The sequence below is a fragment of the Geotrypetes seraphini genome, chromosome 8 (assembly GCF_902459505.1).
Source record: "Geotrypetes seraphini chromosome 8, aGeoSer1.1, whole genome shotgun sequence".
Classification (NCBI taxonomy): domain Eukaryota; kingdom Metazoa; phylum Chordata; class Amphibia; order Gymnophiona; family Dermophiidae; genus Geotrypetes; species Geotrypetes seraphini.
In genome coordinates this window covers 138,120,195-138,140,016 of record NC_047091.1, presented here as the reverse complement: position 1 = coordinate 138,140,016, position 19,822 = coordinate 138,120,195, and the positions used below count along the sequence as shown (strand labels likewise).

The 19,822-nt window shown below is 44.0% G+C and overlaps 1 protein-coding gene across 5 annotated transcripts in view; it reads right to left on the bottom strand.

Annotated features, from left to right (window-relative positions):
* Positions 1-19,822, bottom strand: part of TANGO2 (transport and golgi organization 2 homolog) — a 192,439-nt gene that overhangs the window by 107,313 nt on the left and 65,304 nt on the right. The window contains exon 1 of one of the 5 annotated variants that reach the window (XM_033954990.1): positions 15,166-15,299. The exons of the other annotated variants lie outside the window; for them this stretch is intronic. The gene's annotated coding sequence lies outside the window, so the exon portion shown is untranslated. Of the gene's footprint in view, positions 1-15,165; positions 15,300-19,822 lie in introns of those variants that run through there. 5 annotated transcript variants of the gene reach the window in all.

Below are 19,822 nucleotides of genomic sequence, written 5' to 3'. Positions count from 1 at the left end.
AGTCTGCCTCGGTTGATAAAGCCGCTGGTAAATTTGAGGCGGTCTGGATGGACGAGACTGTGGAGGTTTCGGTTTAGGACGTAGAATAGACTGAAAAGACTTTTCATGGTCCGATAGCTTTTTAGTAACAGTTTCGATGGACTCATCAAATAGATCCGCTCCTGCACAAGGTACATTTGCCAGTCTGTCTTGGAGGTTCGGATCCATATCGATGGTTCGAAGCCATGCCAGACGACGCATGGCAACCGAACATGCCGCCGCTCGAGCCGAGAGCTCAAAGGCATCGTAGGAGGATTGCATCAGTTGAAGGCGTAATTGGGACAGGGTCGCCACCACCTCTTCAAACTGGAAACGAGCCTGAGCATCGATGAAAGGAGTGAACTTGCGGAGCACCGGCAAGAAAAAATCCAAGTATGAAGAAAAGAAAAAGTTGTAGTTGAGCACTCGAGTCGCCATCATCGAGTTCTGATAGATACGTCTACCAAACTTGTCCATCGTTCTCCCCTCTCTGCCCAGAGGCACGGAAGCATAGACTTGGGAGGGATGAGAACGTTTGAGAGAGGACTCGACTAGAAGGGACTGATGAGAAAGTTGAGCTCCCTCAAACCCCTTGTGGTGAACGATGCGGTATCGAGCATCCAGTTTACTGGGGACTGCAGGTAAGGAATACGGTGTCTCAAAACAGCGCATGAAAGTCTGGTCCAGCAGTTTGTGGAGAGGAAGCCGAAGTGTCTCCGCCGGAGGATGAGGTAAATGCATGGTGTCCAAATACTCTTTAGAATATTTTGACCCAGTGTCCAAAGTCACATCCAAGTCATCCGCCATTTGTCGGAGAAAGGATGAGAAAGACAGTTGGTCCGCCAAGGCCGGCCGACGAGACGGGCTAGAAGACGTGGAAGCCTCCGGGTCCAGGGAGAGCTGAGATCGGCAAGGAGAATAGGAAGTAGATGGTTCCTCATACTCCGGCCCTTCCGGCTGGGACAAATCCGACGAGGAGTATCCCAACCACTGCATCTTCTTCTGCGGGGACACCTCCGAATGACGTGAGGAGTGCCGAGAAGAGTGTCGAGATCGATGCCCCTCCCGGTGACGGGATGGAGAACGAGATCTTCTATGCATCGAGTGGTCCTTCGAAGCCTCAAAGGAATGGATAGGGCTTGATGCAGTGGATCGTAGAGGTGGCAGAGATGCGGATTCACGCAGCGCCACCTAGGTCTGGTATGGAGTGCGGAAGAACTCCTCCTGCGATGCAGAATGCCCAGGACTACGATTATCAGGAGCCGCCCTAGCACCCCGTTGGCGTGGAGGTGTGATGGGCTCCAAAGGTGGCATCTCAGGGAGGGAAGCTCTCCTGGAGGATTCCGCCGCCCTCCGCCGATCCCCCTCGTCGAGTAGAGAGATTGAGCGACGAGGAGGAGGGGGAGGGGGCGGACCGCCCTCTGAAACCGGGGTCGGAAGCTCACCGTGAATGTTGGCAATAAGCCGGGGTCCCATAGTGCGCATAAGCTCGACAAACTGAGCTCCTAGCAGGGAACGAAGCGAAGCCGATATGGAGGGATCCGCACCGAAAGGGGGTCCTCCAGTATGGTCTTCGCGTTCCTTCGTGGCCAAGTGCTTCTGCTTGCTAGCTTTAGGCACTTTGATGACCACCGGAGGAACAGTGGAAGGCGGTACCTGAACCGAGGAGACGGAAGCAGGCGCCGATGCTGAACTCGATGCTGAAGCCGGTGTGAACGATGCGGGCTTCACGATGCTCGATGCAGGAGTCGTCGATGCAGGTTTCGAACGGACCGGCGAAACCTCAACAGCCGCAGTAGTAGAGATGTCCTTGGCAGTCTCCATCTTGAACATCGACTCCCAGAGCAAGCAGCGCCGCTTAAACGAGCGCGCAGTGAGCGTGGAACAAGGCCGGCACGATTTCGGAACGTGTTCCGGACCAAGACACTGAAGGCAGCGTCGGTGTGGGTCCGTCAGCGAAATCGCACGCTGGCACTTGCTGCACTTTTTAAAACCGGTGATTGGTCGGGACATAGGCCGGAAAATCGACGCTGCAAGGTCGAAGCCGCTAGGCCGCAGCCACGAGGCCGGCCCGGCCGAACCCCCGGAAGAAATAATTTTAAGTTTTTTTGTTTTTTTTTTTAGAAAAATAAAGTAAAATTGAAATAAAATCAAAGAAAGAAATAGAAACGCGGGAATTAGAAGGCAAAAAACTGAATTTCAGTCAGCGCAGAATGAAGTACAAACTTCTCAGCTCCGCGGAAAGAAAAGAACTGAGGAGACACGCCCGGTACATCGGGCGGGAAGGCGCTGGCGCATGCGCGGTGCGGGCATCTCGAAACTTCTAAGTTTCTTCAAGCAAGACATGCTTTCAAGATGTCCGTGTCGGGGCTCTGTCGGATGACATCACCCACTAGTGAGAATACCTGCCTGCTTGTCCTGGGATAAATGTAATTATCCAGGGTTAGGAGGGAGTGATGTGTTTAAAAAAGGCTTTATATTATGTGGGGGAAATGTATTATTTGCCTATAGTTCAGCAAAGAGTTAATCCTATATGCGAGATGGAGTAATCAGGTCCAAGAATAAAGGTATATCACTATAGTTGCCTCATGGAAGCTCCCATAATATCCAACAGCAATGCTCCATCTAGTCTTGCACATGGCTGGCTGTACTTAATCACTACATTCAGAAAAGCAAAAATGAAATGCCATATCTTTACAATACAAAGAGGGGAAAACATATCAGTTAATTCAGTGAGAAGGTATCATAAGCATTATCCAGGTTCATGATACAACCACTCTTCATGACTGACAGAGGAAGTCACATACCGTATTTTTTGTTCCATAAGATGCACTTTTTTCCTCCCAAAAGTGGGTGGAAATCACTGTGCGTCTTATGGAGCGAATATAATTAAAGTGCTACTGTTCCCCACCCGCTGCCTCTGCTGCTCACCGCCTCCCACCCGCCCGCCGCCGCAACTCCAGAAAAGGAAGGGAGGGGCGGGCAGCGTGTAATTGGGCTGGCCCTTCCCTTCATGGAGTTGCGGCAGCAGTGGGTGAGCGGCGGACCGGAGAGGAGGAATTGGTGGCGGGCAGGCAGGCTTCGGTGCAGGAGGGAGGAAGGACAAAGGCTGGAAGGCAGCGAGGGGAAGGGGGCACGAACTTGGGACATAGGAAGGAAAGAAAGAAATATTAGATGCACGGTCAGAAGGAAGTGCAATCAGAGACTCATGAAATCACCAGACAGCAAAGGTAGGAAAAATGATTTTATTTTCAATTTAGTGATCAAAATGTGTCTCCTATCTATAGTTTGCAGTATATTTATCTATTTTTCTATAGTTGTTAGTGAGGTGACATTACATATTTTAAAGTCATATGCCTTGACATCTTTGAAAAACACCTGAATAGGAATGATAATTAACATTTTCTCTGAGTGTCAGGGAAGAGGGCTGGGTTCAGAGGCACAATTTGGTTCAGGTTATTGTTTTCTTGGTTTTTCCTCCTCTAAATCTAGGGTGCATCTTATAGAGCGAAAAATACGGTAAATCGAATACTTTTCAATCAATCAAAACTCACGAACTTCCAACTAGTGTGTATGTAACTTAAGTTCCAAACTTCCCTTAAAAATGCACAGAAACAAGGATGTCCTTCAGTAAATCTCATCTAGATGTATTCTGCAAAACACTATGTAGAAAATTTATCTGTAAAATGTTTGAAGTAGTACTTATGAAAGTCAGGTTTGGTTCTGTTGTGTCAAAATATGTAGATGTTAGGTGTGGATATGATGTAATTCAAGGGAAAACCACTTACTCTCTATAAATAAAATGATTAGTCTTCAAAAGGTAAGTTTTCTAAAAAGGTTTTTGGCAGATCATCTCACCCTTTCCTCACCCTCCCCTCCTTTCTTGTCTGTTTGGCTCTCCAGAGCCTGTGGTTCTTTCTATCAGCTGGGTTTTTCAGCTTCTGCCGTGCCAATCTTTGGCTTGTTGCTGTAAGTGCATGATGAAGAGGGACATGATAGGGCAAGAACAGAAAACCCACACTTCCATTCATTATTGCATAGAGACATATATTCTTTTCACTCACAAAATTAGATGGTTAGAATTAAGGAATAATTCTCTACAAAACTGATTTTACTTTATTTAATACCAGCAGAAGTACGGGAAAGAGGCACCCAGGATATATTTATATATATATATATATATTTTTTTTTTTTAAAGGGAATTAGGTTTACTATTCTGTGAAATCACCATCATTGCTAAACACTGACATCTACTGGTCAAATCTACAAAGGAAGAGAAAGCAAAATGGAGGACGGCAACATATATAATGAGTTCCAGAAAAAGACAGGGAGGAAGGGTTGTGAGGTCTCTTACACCTAGCGGAGAACTGTTAAAGGTGGGGGGGGGATGTACCTCATGCCTTTTTCATTAGTCATTCCAGGTAAATTACATTCGGGTACAATGAGTCATTTCCTGTATCCAAAGGGCTTATAATGCAAGTTTGCATCTGATGCAATGGAGAATTAAGTGACCTGCCTAAGATCACAAGGAATGGCAATTGCATTTAAACCAGGCTTCCATGTTTGTCAACCCAGTGCTCTAATCTCTAGGTTACCTCTCCACTCCTGTGCTAGCTGGGAGTAAAAATGTCCTGGACAAGTTAGTTCCGATTCACCTAAAAAGTCAAAAACTACAGTCAAGTGGCATCCCAAGCTTAGTTTGCATGCTTAACAAATGAATGGCAATCTTAGTCTCCAGTACTAGTCTACTACTACTGCTACTGCTACTATTCATTTCTATAGCATTACTAGACACACAGTGCTGTACACTGAACACATATGAGACAGTCCCCTGCTCAACAGAATTTATAATCTAATCAAATAAGGGATTAAGGAATTACTTATTATGGAGATAATTATAACAGACATGGGCACTGCACAGGTGAAAAGAAGTTAGGAGTTAAAAGCAGACTCATTAAAAAAGGTGTGCTTTTAGCCTAGATTTGAATAATGCAGAGCGGGATGTACAATGGGAAGTCTATTTATTTATATTTTTTATTTATTTATTTTTGATATACATGTCTAGACGGTGTACATTATAAAAGATTATAGGAAACAATTAAAATAGGTAAATTAAAAAAATAATTTATCAAATATTAAAAATACTGGACAAATTCAGATTAACATACATGAAACGAAAGGAAAGTAGGGAGGGGGAGGTTGTTTAAAATACATCGAAGTAAAATTAATAAAAAAAACGACAGTAAGTGGGGAGTGGTAAAGATATTAGGAGGGGAATCACTTCAAAAGAAGTATTAGATGTTTCAAAGCTACACATGAGTCAGGGAATTAAGAGGCGGAGGCTGATGCTAAAAAGTAAAAGGAATAGTTTGAAAATGGTAGAAGGGTACAGATAGAGAGAAATTTAACTGTTACTGGGAAAAAGTGTAGGGAGAGATACCGAGCAGCTGCAGAATGAATGCACTTATACGTCAATAAGAGGAGTTTGAACTGTATGCGAAAATGGATAGGGAGCCAATGACGTGTCTTGAGGAGATGACTAATGTGAGCATAGTGATACTGGCAGAATATAAGTCATAGAGGGGAATTTTGAATAGATTGAAGGGGAGAGAAATGGTATAGGAGACCTTTGAGAAGCAAATTGCAGTAATCTAAGCTTGGAGTGATAAGAATGTGGATAAGTATGTTCAGAAAGAAAGGGACAAATTTTCATCATGTTATAGAAAAAAAAAACCCCTTGTTTTAGCAGTCTGTTGGATATGTGAAGAGGAAGAGAGAGGAGTCAAAGATGGAGTAATCGGGTCCAAGAATTACAAGCTGATGAGAGTGTTATCCACAGAAACAGAGAACTGAGGAAGAGACGTGGGTTTAGGGCAGTGGTCTCAAACTCAAACCCTTTGCAGGGCCACATTGTAGGTACTTGGAGGGCGTCAGAAAAAATGACAATTTTGCATGAGGTAAATCTCTTTATAGTTTATAAATCTTTCCTTTTAGCTAAATCTTAATAATAATATTATAATTTATAGCTAAAGAGACATATGATCAAGAAACTGTTTTATTTTACTTTTGTGATTATGATAAACATACTGAGGGCCTCAAAATAGTACCTTGTGGGCCGCAAGTTTGAGACCACTGGTTTAGGGGAACAGATATGCTCAGTCATGGCAATGTTCAGTTTCAGAAGTCGGTAAGACATCCAAGCAGCAACGTCAAACAAGCAAACTGAAACTTGGTGAAATGTCTGGTGTAGCGAGGTAAATCTGGGAGGCATCAGCATAAAAATGCTACAGCAAATCATGAGATTTAGCTCTCGATTTTTTCAGTTGTAGCTCAAAGTGACTTACGTTCATGTACAGTAGGTATTTTCCTATCCCCAGGGTGTTTATGATTTAAGTTTGTACATAAAGCAGTAGAGCAGTGTGTTGCAAACATTTTGAAGCCGCGGAACACTAAACTTGGCACTGTGGCTGTGTGGTATCATCACGTCGATGTCCGCACATGTGTGGAGGTCCTCCAGAAGGGGCCCTGAGCTTGCTAACTCTGGGAGGAGAGGTGCCGGTGCTGGCTGACTGCTACGAGAGGCATGTCCTGTAGGTAGTCAGCTGGCGCCTCGCAGCACACCCTGAATCTTGCCGTGGCACACAGTTTGCGATACACTAACACAGAGGGTTAAGTAACTAGCCCAAAATCACAAGGAGTGGCAGCAACATTTAAACAAGGCTTCTCTGATTGTTAGCCCAGTGCTCTAACCATTAGGCTACACCTTTACTTCTATAATTGCCCATCACTGGCAAACTGAACCAATCCTGCTTCTTGTAAGGGTCATGGACCCATTATATCTGTGGTACAATCAAAGCAGTTTACTCTATTATGGGCTCACAATGTAAGTTTTTGTACCCTGGGGCAATGGAAAGGTTAAGTGGTTTGCCCAGGATCCACAAGGAGCAGCAGTGGGAATTGAACTGGACAGTGACCGATATTCAGACAGGTACCTGTGATGCTCCCTCACTCCTGCCTTTGCACTGCCATCTTGAACAATGGTGGCACCTAACCCTGCATGGTGCATCCTGGAAAGAACCACATGGGTCAGTCTGCAGGATGCACCAGATGGAGTCAGGCACTGCCATTTTCAATATGGCAGCATGGAGGCAGAAGAGACCAGACGTCCCTTCTATCTTTTAAAAGGTATACAGTGAATGTGTGTAGGGAGTGAAAGGTTGGGGTAGCGGATGCTGCTAGATACCAGGGCTGATGGGGCTGATGTAGAAAACTATTTCAGGAGCAGGGGTGCTCTGGCCTCCTTGTTGGGCAGATCGGATGGACTGTGAGGATCTTTTTCTACCATCATTTACTATGTTACTGTATTAGCACACAGCTCTACATTGCTGCAGATTAAATAATGGCCTCTTTACCAATCATTTTAATATGCTATATACCAATGGTGCCCACACTTTTTTGGCTTGCGAGCTACTTTTAAAATGACCAAGTCAAAATGATCTACCAACAATAAAAATCTAAAAAAACCCACAAGCAAACTGTACGCAGAAAAAATGTTAATTATCATTTATATTCAGGGTTTTTTTTTCAAAGATGTCAAGGCAGATGACTTTAAAATATGCAATGTCACCTCAGTAACAACTATACAAAAATAGACAAATATACCCCCCTTTTACTAAACTGCGATAGCGGTTTTTAGCACCATTGAGCCACACTGAATGCGGGAGCTGCGCGGGGCATTTAGCATGGCTTCCTGCACTAAAAACTGATATTGTGGTTTAGTAAAAGGGGGCCATAGTGCAAAATATAGATAGCAGATATAAATTCTCAAACGGACATATTTTGTATTAAATTTAAAATAAAATCATTTTTCCTACCTTTGCTGTCTGGTGATTTCATGAATCTCTGGTTGCACTTCCTTCTGACTGTGCATCTAATATTTATTTCTTTCTGCCTCCTGCATGCTTCCTCTCCTCCAGCTCATTCCATTCCCCAACCAACATTTCTCTCTGTCCCTCCATGAGTCCAACTTTTTCTTCCTCTCTCCCTGCTTGCCCCCTCCACCCGACACATTCCGTTCCCTCTCCCAACTTTTTCTTTCTTTCTTACTCTCTCCCTGCCTGCCCTCCCCCAAGCTACCGCCGCTGATTTCTCCCTGCTTCCCCGCCGCTGTCACAACAGCAACAGGGCCAGGCCAGGCACTTGCAGTGACTGCACAATGGCCAGCCCACAAGCCTTCCCCCAATGTCAATTCTAATGTCGGAGAGGAAGTTCCGGGCCAATCGCTGCCTGACTGGCCCAGAACTTCCTCTTCGAGTCAGAAATGACATCGGGGGAAGGCTTGTGGACCGGCAGCATGCAATCGCTGCACCCGCCTTGACCTTTCTTGCTTCATCTACAGCAGGGAGAATCACTGTTATGTAATTTATCTAGATAATCTTTATTATGCAATTCTTTTGGTAATGTCCAAATCTCCTATAATTTGTATTCCGCCTTGAACAATATATAATGTATAATGTATTCAAAATTAATTTTCCTATGAACTGTTTTCCTACCTTCTTCTACTCTATGTTTATAACCTAACTAATTTATTTTTCTCAAGTACTTTAGCAAGAATGTGAGCCTTTGGGACAGTCAGGGAACTCTAAGTACTCTCTCTTCATCTTAATTAATCTTACTTATTGCATTTCTTCTGTTTCTACTGTAAACCGCTTAGAACTTCACGGTACAGCGGTATATAAGAAATAAAATTATTATTATTATTATTATCCCAGGCTCCGCAATCGACTCGTGTAGCCCTTGCGATCTACCTGTAGATTGTGATCGACGTTTTGCTATATACTGATGTCTACCATACAAGTTAACCTTAGTGCTGACAGCCTTTCTAGCATCATGAAGGCAATAAGAAGCATGATGACTATTCATTACTGTGCACTTCTGTCCACAGCAGCTTTCTGAATCAGTCCCTGGATTGAGAACCACCGCCCTGGATTAAAGGGAGCAAGCAACATAACATTTTTTTTCTTTAATTTTCTTTTTCTAACATTTAAAATTTACAATCACTTCAATACATCCATGATAATGAAATTTCAGTAATATTATAAAAAGAAATAGAGAAAAATCAGGAAAACATCATCTTCAGACAGTCCACAATATAACGAAAATAAGATCCAAGATGCATAGAAATACTCAATAAGGAAAAACAAATATACATTCCCTGGAAGCTTCCCCTACATCATTGTCTCAGCCTGCTCATAGTATTCATTCTCCACAAGAAAATCTAATAGCTGTTTTGGGTTAAAACAAAGTAAAATTTAAACCCTCAAGCAATGTAATACAAATACAAGGAAATTTCATTACAAAGTTGGCTCCCAGAGCATTCACTCTTGGTCTATAAGCCAAGAATGACTGGCATCTCTTTTGTGCATCTCTAGATAAATCAGGTAATATCCGAATGTTTGATCCCAAAACTGCTGATTAATGTTTCGGAAATATAAATGTAAGACATTATTGCAATTCAGTTCCAGGGCAAATGTTACAATTAGAGTCAATTTCTTGGTAACTATTTTGAGAGATATTTCTAGAAAGTCAGTTAAGTTTACCATCAAGTCTGTTCTTCCCGAGGTCCCTGCCCCTCCTATTTCTTGGGAGCATACTGAGCTTTCACAATCGATGGAGCTTCTTCTGGTATCTTAAGGACCTCCTTTAAATATCGTTTCACCAAGTCCACTGCTGATATTAAATGGGGGCTTGGGAAAGTTTAAAAATCTCAAGTTGTTTCTTCTCAATTGATTTTCCAGATATTCAATCTTTCACTGAGTTAAGATCTTATCTTTCACCTTGGCTACTCCCAGATTCTCAACCTCCTCCATCTTCTGTTCCAAAGCTGTTACTTTCTCCAACTGCTGCACAAAGCTCTGAGACTAAGAAGCAATTTGTTCAGAAACATTTTTAATTTCAACTTCCAAAAAAGAAGAGTTTAAATCCTATATAGTCTCCCAAAGTACCTCTAAGGTTATAACAGCTGGTTTTTTAACTTTCACACCTGCAGAACTTTCAGAAGGATCTTTCCCCTCACATGCCCCACTCAGGGCAAGATTAATTCTTCGAGGGCCCCTAGGCACACAAGTACACTGGGCCCCTTAGCCGCGCCCCCCCCCATGCCCCCCTACCCCGCCCCATTTATTTGTGTTTTCTTATTTACTTTTTTATTTCCACTTGTATTTCTTTTTTATTATAAAATTCAAAACAAACAACAAATATTACCATACCAGTGCCAGTGTACAGTTTTAGTTCTATGCAAGCCCCAAACATCTCTGAACAAATTCCCCCTTCCTTCCCACCTACTTGCCTAGGACTTTAACTCAGAACACTTTCCTAATGTATATAAAAGTGTTCAAATGCATTGTACAGCAGTAATACTATCCAAAACATAAGTCTATATTAATAACAAAGTTTGCAACTCCTCTCAACTGCCTCACTATGTCGTCCAACTTTAACCCATATGTATAAACAACCAAATATGTAAACTCCTCTGGTACGTTCCACTCCATGTATGTTAATTTGTAACAAAACAAGGCAAGTAGTCCACCAAAGAATCCAACGTGGAACAAAAGAAGATTTGCAGACAATAAGGAGATTCAAATCAGGTTTATTTTTCAAGGTGCTCCCAGGAACCATGCCTGTTGCATTTCGCCAAACAAGGCTGGTCAACGCTATCAGAAAACCATGTCTTTCATACACACAGGACAGAGAACCACCCTCACCCAGTATGGAATAAGTATTCACAAACTAAATCCCCCCCCCCTTTTTTTTCTTTTTTTTTTACAAAAGCACAGAAGAGGTTTTTAGCACTGGCTGGCGGGCTGAATGTTCTATGCTGTTCTGACGATCATAAGAATTCTATGACCATCAGAGCAGTACAGAGCATTCAGTATGCTGGCTTGTGCTACAAACCGAAGGAACGGTAGTTTAGGGCAGTGTTTTTCAACCGCTGTTCCGCGGCACACTAGTGTGCCGCGAGATGTTGCCTGGTGTGCCGCAGGGCCGCCGGGCCCGGAGCTGACAGGGGGCCCGAGGCAGGGGCGCCAGTAGCTCGCCAAGGCAAAGTGAGTCGATCACCCAGGACTCACTTTGTCTTGGCGATCTAATCCACAGTTCTTCAACCGCCGGTCCGCAGGAAATTTTTGCCGGTCCGCGCAGGACCGGCAAGATTGACTCATTTGAACTTCCTGCCGGTCCGCGCAGGACCGGCAAGATCAGCATCGGAAGCGTGCGCTGGGCCGGAGAGATCTTGGGGAGCCTCCAACAGTGGCTTTCTCCCCTCTCTGCAGCTCTCCTTTACTTCCCAGCGCAGCGATTCACGAAGGCAGCCTCGGGGCTTTTGCTGAGTCGCGGCTGCCTCTGATGATGCAACTTCCTCTTTCCTCAGAGGCGGCGCGACACAACAAAGGATCCGAGGCTGCCTTCGTGAATTGCTGCGCTGGGAAGTAAGAAGAGCTGCTGGGAGGGGAGAAAACCACTATCAGTCTGGGAAGCTGCTGGGCAGGGGAAAAAAGGGACAGCTGCTACTGGAAAGGGAGAAGGAGAGATGCTTCTGGGAGGGGAGGAGGGAAAGGAATCTGGGAAGCTGCTGGGCCAGGAAAAAAAAGGGACAGCTGCTACTGGAGAAGGAGAAGGAGAGATGCATCTGGGAGGGGAGGAGGGAAAGGAATCTGGGAAGCTGCTGGGCCAGGAAAAAAAAGGACAGCTGCTACTGGAGAGGGAGAAGAAGGAGAGATGCTTCTGGGAGGGGAGGAGGGAAAGGAATCTGGGAAGCTGCTGGGCAAGGAAAAAAAGGGACAGCTGCTACTGGATAAGGAGAAGAAGGAGATATGCTTCTGGGAGGGGATGAGGGAAAGGAATCTGGGAAGCTGCTGGGCTAGGAAAAAAAGGGACAGCTGCTACTGGAGAGGGAGAAGGAGACGGAGAGATGCTTCTGGGAGGGGAGGAGGGAAAGGAATTTGGGAAGCTGCTGGGCAAGATAAAAAAAGGGACAGCTGCTACTGGAGAGGGAGAAGAAGGAGAGATGCTTCTGGGAGGGGAGGAGGGAAAGGAATCTGGGAAGCTGCTGGGCAAGGAAAAAAAAAGGGACAGCTGCTACTGGAGAGGGAGACGGAGAGATGCTGCTGGGAGGGGAGGAAGGGAAGAGAGTTACTGCTGGACAGGAGGCTGGGAGAAAGAAAGAAAGGGGGCAGGCAGGGAAACAGAAGGAAAGAAGAGAAACAGAAAAAAAGAAAGAAAGGTCAGGGAGAGAGGAAGAAAAAGTTGGGGGAGGGAATGAGGTGTGGAGGAGAGAAAGCATACAGGCTGATAGAAGGGAAGAAAGATTGGATGCACAGTCAGAAGAAGAAAGTGCAACCAGAAATCACCAGCCTGGCTGGGCGGAACTTCCTCTCCGATTGCAGAATTGACGTCAGGGAGAGCATGCGTCGGCTTTGGGGCCTGTTATCCATTGGTGGGTCCTGTTCCCCGATGGCAGCGGCAGTGGCAGTGGCTTGGGGAACGGCAGGGAGAAAGAAAGAAAGGGGGCAGGCAGGGAAACAGAAGGAAAGAAGAGAAACAGAAAAAAAGAAAGAAAGGTCAGGGAGAGAGGAAGAAAAAGTTGGGGGAGGGAATGAGGTGTGGAGGAGAGAAAGCATACAGGCTGATAGAAGGGAAGAAAGATTGGATGCACAGTCAGAAGAAGAAAGTGCAACCAGAAATCACCAGACAAGGTAGGAAAAATGATTTTATTTTAAATTTAGCAAAGTGGAGGCAGTATTACCACAGTTTTCAAAGGAATTTGCCCAAATAACTTAATAGTTAACTGGGTAAATTCCCAGAGATGAAAACTTCCCTTCACTTACTATGCACAGTTCTGAATTTATATCTGCTGTCTATATTTTACAATATGGTCACCTTTTACTAAACCGCAATAGTGGTTTTTGGCGCAGGGAGCCTATGAGCGTCAAGAGCAGTGCTGGGCATTCAGCGCAGCTCCCTGCGCTAAAAACTGCTATTGTGGTTTAATAAAAAGGATGGAGGGTATATTTGTCTATTTTTGTATGCTATAAAAACCAAATACAGAGAGAGACTGAGAGCTGTTGACGAAGAGCTACGTGTGTGTCTTTCTTCCATTCCAGCCAGAATATCAGCTTTGTGTTCAGCCAAACAGGCCCAGGTTTCGCACTGAATAAAGTATTTTATAATTTTTATTTCATAATAAAGTAATTATAAAATACTTTCTTTGTGTTTATTTGATTCCTATTCAAGAGAATTACTTTATATATAGTCAATATAGGCAGAGAGTTAAATTTTTTAACATTTTCTAATGGTGGTGTGCCTCGTGATTTTTTTCATGAAACAAGTGTGCCTTTGCCCAAAAAAGGTTGAAAAACACTGGTTTAGGGGGTGAAGAAACAGTGATGCATATCTCCCAATACTGAACAAAATATAAAGATAGCAGATGTAAATTTGAAAAAAGAGAAATAACAAATCACTTTACAAATAAAAATAAAACAAAAAAATGGAAAATGAGATACCATTTTATTGGACTAATACATTTTTTTTTTTTTTAGTTCAATAATTTTTATTGAATATTATTGAATACATTTTTAAATTAGCTTTCAGAGTTCAAAACCTCTTCCCTTATGTCAGTAAAGTATACTGCTATTACAGTATCCTGTCCTGACCTGAGGAAGAATTTGGCCTCTGAAAGTTAATCAAACATGTATAAAAATTAGTCCAATAAAAGGATCATTAGTTCTATTTCTAAACATTTATCAATACAGCTACAATACTACTTTATCCTAAAGCAAAAAATATAATTTTTTTCTACCTTTGTCATGTGGTTTCCTGCTTTCCTCATCTTCTTGTCATTCTCTTCCTTCCATCCACAGTCTGCCCCTTCCAGAAAATGTCTGTCTCCCTCTGCCATCTCTCCTCCTGCCTCCCATCCCCCCTTGGTCTGCCATCATCTTCCCTCTGTTCTCCTCATGGTCTGGCATCTTTCTCCTTCCATCTCTCCTTCCCTCCCCCCTGTGGTTTTTAGCATCTCTCTCTATTCTCATTTCCTCCACTCAGATCTGATATCCCTGTCTCCTTCCCCGTTCTTTGGCATCTCCCTCCTCTCTCTTCCCTTTCCTTTTCTTCTCTGGTCTTCCTTCTTTCTCACTAACTATTTTCTTCCCCCATCCAGCATGTGGGAAAGCAGCAGCAGCAGCAGTGGTAAGGAGGGGAGGGCTGAGCACAAGTTCTCCCGACTTTCATCATCAGCCCTGCCCTGCTCCCTTCTGTCTCCCTGCTCCCCACATCCATCATCTGCCCTACTCTGCCCCCTTCTCTCTTTCCCTCCACCCTAGGCCTATCTCATCACTCACCTTTCACTCTGATTTTTTTTTTTCAAATGGTGACGCCCCCCCCCCAGCATCAATCGGCAACACGGGTCCCCCATTGATGGACCGATCGGCAATGGACCCCCTCTTCCCCATCGACAGAAAGTAAGATGAGCAAGGAACGCAGGTAAGAAAGGCAACAGCAACTGTAATTTTCAAGCAATGCTGCTTGCCCAAAGCTTCCCTCTGATGTGCCTTGGCAGAAACAGGAAGCTGCATCAGAGGGAAGCATTAGGCAAGTAGCACCGCTTGGAAAATTACAGTTGGTGTTGCCTTTCTTACCTGTGTTCCTTGCTCATCTTACTTTCTGTCGATGGGGGAGGGGGGTCCATTGCCCATCGATCCGTCGATGGGGGAGGTGGGCCCGCGTTGCTGATTGATGCTGGGGGGGAGGGGCAACGCCATTTATTCATCGGGCCTCCCTGACCATTTTGGGCCCTAGGCACGTGCCTACTGGGCCTATTCGTTAATCCGGCCCTGGACCCACTCACAGTTTCAGATGAATACAAAGTCTGTGCAGTGGACACCCTCACCGCAAAACCCTACTGTGGGGGAGAGAATTCTATCGAGGAGAGATTCCCGGACAGCCATAAAGAAGTTTGAGTTCCCCCCAAATTTCCATACTGCTGCTCTCCTACCCGGCTGCAGTGGTGCCATTCTATTCTCAGGACTAAATGAGATCCTGTTATCACTAGCACGACTAACATGCAGAGGAGATATCTGACAAGGGACCAACCTTTTGTAATCTTCATCGGCGGTACTTGGCTAACCGCCAGGACTCAGACTTTTGCAGTGCCCATTTTCTCGACAAGAGAACCAATGCATTCAACTCCACAGAGCTTCAGACAAACTGACTTCACAAGCTTCTCAGCATGACACCATCTCGGATCCACAGTAAGGTCTTTTAAAGGCTTCCGCAACAAAACATTTTTACTGCCTTTCCCCTCTATCTGGGCCAAGTTTCTGGGGCAAGGACAAAATTAGCAGTTCAGGCAGTGCTGGACTGGATTTTTGCCAGCCATGTTGCAACCACTAGATGGAAAGCATCTGACTAAAGGGAGGGAGGTTCACTCATTATGAGGGCAAAGGTTCATAATTACTACTCATTCAACCTAACATTTCTTAATGAAAAACCACATTCAAAATTAATCCATCTTGAACACTTCAGCCTGAACCATAATGCCACACGAAAGATTTCTTCATGATGCTGTTGGACCAGAGATTCTATCTGCACAAAAAAAATTGAAATGCAGAGAGAAGAAATAGCCACCCTCAACCACCTCTGGCTTTGCTATTCAATCTTTAAGCTCAGTATAACAGAAAATCCATATAGGATTGTTTTAAGATTTGCTCAGAGATTTCAGTCTCTTCTGTGGTTTTAAAGGCAACATTTCAGACTTCAGGCTCATGGGTCAGCTTGGTTAAATAAAAGATCCTCTGTGGGTATACTATACTTATTTTATACATGTGAATGCAATAAGCGACTGTGGGCTAGATGCGCTAAAGAGGATCGGTAAGACTGGGTGGGTCTGCTCCAATCCGATTTTTGGTTGATTCAAAAAGGGCTATTGATGCACTAAAAAGTTTGCATGCAAATGATTCATGCAGAGGTTCATTGTAATCCTCGAGTCTCCCATTCAATTGATCACTGTGAGAGTGATTCTCACACATGTGCAGGGCCAGCAAGGGAAGCCAGAATAGCTGACAGGCAGGAAAGCCCTGAACGCAGCCTCCTGCTACTCAGCTGTTTGGGGCAGGAAACCTTTTTTTTTTTTTTTTTAATGGGCACAGATGCTGTGTGTGTTATACAAGCACAATATCTGGCCCATAAAAAAAAGCCTCCCCTCTATGCCAATGACGGCCCTCCCTGATGACCCCCGAAAAACCTGACCCCTGACGAACACAGCACCAGGAATCCCTTCCCCCCATGCTAGTGAAAATCAGCAGGAGGGATGCCCATTCCCTTCTGCCATGCTGCCCCCCCCATGCAAGAAAAAAATAGCAGACCCTTGGGTTTTTTTGTACAAAGCCAAGCAATATTAGAGCATCAATCGCTTGGCTAGTTTGCATGGGGTTTTAGATAATTTGCATGGCCGGATCAGAAAAAGGGCGTTCGAGGGGAAAAACACACGGTGAACAGTTGTGTACATCAGGTCAGCAAATGTGATTGTCGCTAAAGCTGTCAAAACAGGTTTAGCAACAATTGCTGGCTTTAGTGCACCTGGGCCTGGATGAGCTGAATGGTTTAACTATGTGAGAGGAATATGACTGATTGGGTAGTATTTAATAATTTGGTAGCCAGTATCAAGATCCCAAGCTGTTATGTCATGCATGTTATTGTAACCCTAAAGCTGCATAAAAATACTTCATAATCACTTATACATGGGACACCCAGCAGTGGAATACAGTCAACCCCATTCTCAAAATGTATTCTAAAGTCTCATCTAATAAGAACATAAGCAATGCCTCTGCTGGGTAAGACCTGAGGTCCATCGTGCCCAGCAGTCTGCTCACGCGGCGGCTCAACAGGTCCAGGACCTGTGCAGTAATCCTCTATCTATACCCCTCTATCACCTTTTCTAGCAGGAAATTGTCCAATCCTTTCTTGAACCCTAGTACCGTACTCTGCCCTATTACACTCTCTGGAAGCGCATTCCAGGTGTCCACCACACGTTGGGTAAAGAACTTCCTAGCATTCGTTTTGAAACTGTCCCCTTTCAATTTTTCTGAATGCCCTCTTGTTCTTTTATTATTCGAAAGTTTGAAGAATCTGTCCCTCTCTACTCTCTCTATGCCCTTCATGATCTTATAAGTCTCTATCATATCTCCTCTAAATCTCCTCTTCTCCAGGGAAAAGAGACCCAGTTTTTCCAATCTCTCAGCGTATGAAAGGTTTTCCATCCCCTTTATTAGACGCATCGCTCTCCTCTGAACCCTATTGAGTAACGCCATGTCCTTCTTAAGGTATGGCGACCAATATTGGATGCAGTACTCCAGATGTGGACGCACCATCGCCCAATACAATGGCAGGATAACTTATTTTGTTCTGGTTGTAATACCCTTCTTGACTATGCCTAGCATTCTATTTGCCTTCTTAGCGGCCGCTGCACACTGTGTCGTCGGCTTCATTGTCATGTCCACCATTACCCCCAAGTCCCTTATTGGGTACTCTCATTTAATAACATCCCTCCCATCATGTAGTTGTACCTTGGGTTTCTGCTTCCCACATGTAATACTTTACATTTCTCAACGTTGAACTTCATCTGCCATCTTGTCGCCCATTCCCCTAGTTTGTTCAAGTCCCTTTGCAATTCTTCGCAGTTCTCTTTATCCGAGCTCCACTAAATAGTTTGGTGTTGTCCGCAAATTTTATTATCTCACACTTCGTCCCTGTTTCTAGATCTTTTATGAATATATTAAATAGCAGTGGCCCGAGCACCGAGCCCTGTGGGACCCCACTCGTGACCTTCCTCCAGTCCGAGTAGTGGCCCTTCACTCCTACCCTCTGTTTCCTACCCGCCAACCAGTTTCTGATCCTTCTATGTATGTTTCCTTCCACCCCATGGTTCTTCAGTTTCCGGAGTAGGCGTTCATGGGGCACCTTGTCAAAGGCTTTTTGGAAATCTAGATATATGATGTAATGAGAAAAAAAAACTCAAGACATAACAGCAATTCTTATACTAGGATCATATTTTAAAAATCTATGTAGGACTATGTCCCAATGTTTTATTTTTTAAATCACCTTTCTAAACTAAACAGGAGTTAATTACAATTAAAATTCCAGCCAGACTTAATTATAGAAGCTTGTTAAATCTTGAGAGGCCTCAGGAAATGCATAAGCTGTACTAAAGCACCATGACAGTTATTTTCTTTGCTAAATTACAATCTTTTACACACAAATCCATTTGTTTGGAACCAAAATTCAAACAGACTTTTATGCTTAACGTTCTGAAATGAAAATCATTTATCCCTAGAGTTAAATCACCTTATAATCACATTCTTTGGACAAGAAGAAATTGTAAATCTTAACAGTGCAAGGCATGGCATTTCACTACTGTAATCTCAAACCTATTTCTTGAAGTGCCATTCTCCTGCCTTTTGTAATCCTATCAATATTTCTGGTCAGAAATGGTATTTGTACTAATATATTACTCCATTTCTTTATATATATACTAACAATAAATTAAAGCCTCACCTTGGGCACTACAAATCCCCAACAACATATGAAATTAGCTAGACAGAGACCAACAAAAAAGGAGTTAAAAATCAACAGGTGATGGCTAGATTGAGCCTGACACCTCAAATATGCAGTTTCACACATCAGTACTCTTCATTACCACACTTAAGATCTTATTCACTCTGCATTCTGCTCCCTTCTCCCACAGACATAGAATGGGCAAAAGGCTAAATAAATGAAGCCATTTGTTTCTTGTAATGATTAACAATATCTACTGTAATACAAAAATAGAATTTAGAAGTTTTACCAAGAATCATAAATGTGGGGAGACAGGGAAAGCAGCCAGCAGCAGATATGCTAGAACAATTTGTGCAGTATTCACATGGAAAAGGGAAATGGTCACAGATGAGCAAATGGAAGGAAAGTACACTTTTGCTCAACAGAGGCCAGATGTAACTAGCGAAAAGGGAATGATGATTACTACAGAAACAAGTGAGAGTAGGGTGTGACAAGATTCAGTAACCTCAAAGTGGCAAACTAACAGCCACAGGATTGTTGGGATAAATTCGGGGGGGGGGGGGGGGGAGGGGAAGGGAAACCAAAGTGACAATACCTATTTAAACACATTGGGGCCACTTAAATCTCTCCTGTCTGCTTAAATCGCTTGTCACCACCGCCTAAGTGGAGATATTCAGTGTCATTTAACCAGAGACTGCCATTGAATATCCCCTCAGAATGTCCAAGTAAAAAAAGTGGCCAGGTCAGAAGCACCGCTGGGAAGGAGCCCAATTAGCATCGGCACCAGCACAACTAAGTGGCCTGATTTAGGACAACTCAAAAGCAGCCCTAAAATCAGGCCACTCCGCTTTGCGGATGCTGGCTCTGAATATCGGGCTGGCACCACCATAACTAAAACAAAATCTCTCTCTAACCCCTCCCCCCAAACCATGCCTCCCTCTTGATCCTGCAACCTCACACGGCAGCTCATGGTACTACAGGAAGTACTGTGAGCTGGTGTGAGAGATCGTAGCAGCCATAATGAAGACCCACCACAAGAGGCAGAAAAGAAGGGGCTGCTCTCCTGTCTCTGTTGAGCCCACACTGGACCACCATGGGAGGTTATTCTCACAAGCTGAGAGAGGGGGGAAGTTACAAGGGTTGTTTTTTTAAAAAATTTTATATATTAAAAAAAAAAAATGACAGGGGCCTGGCCCGA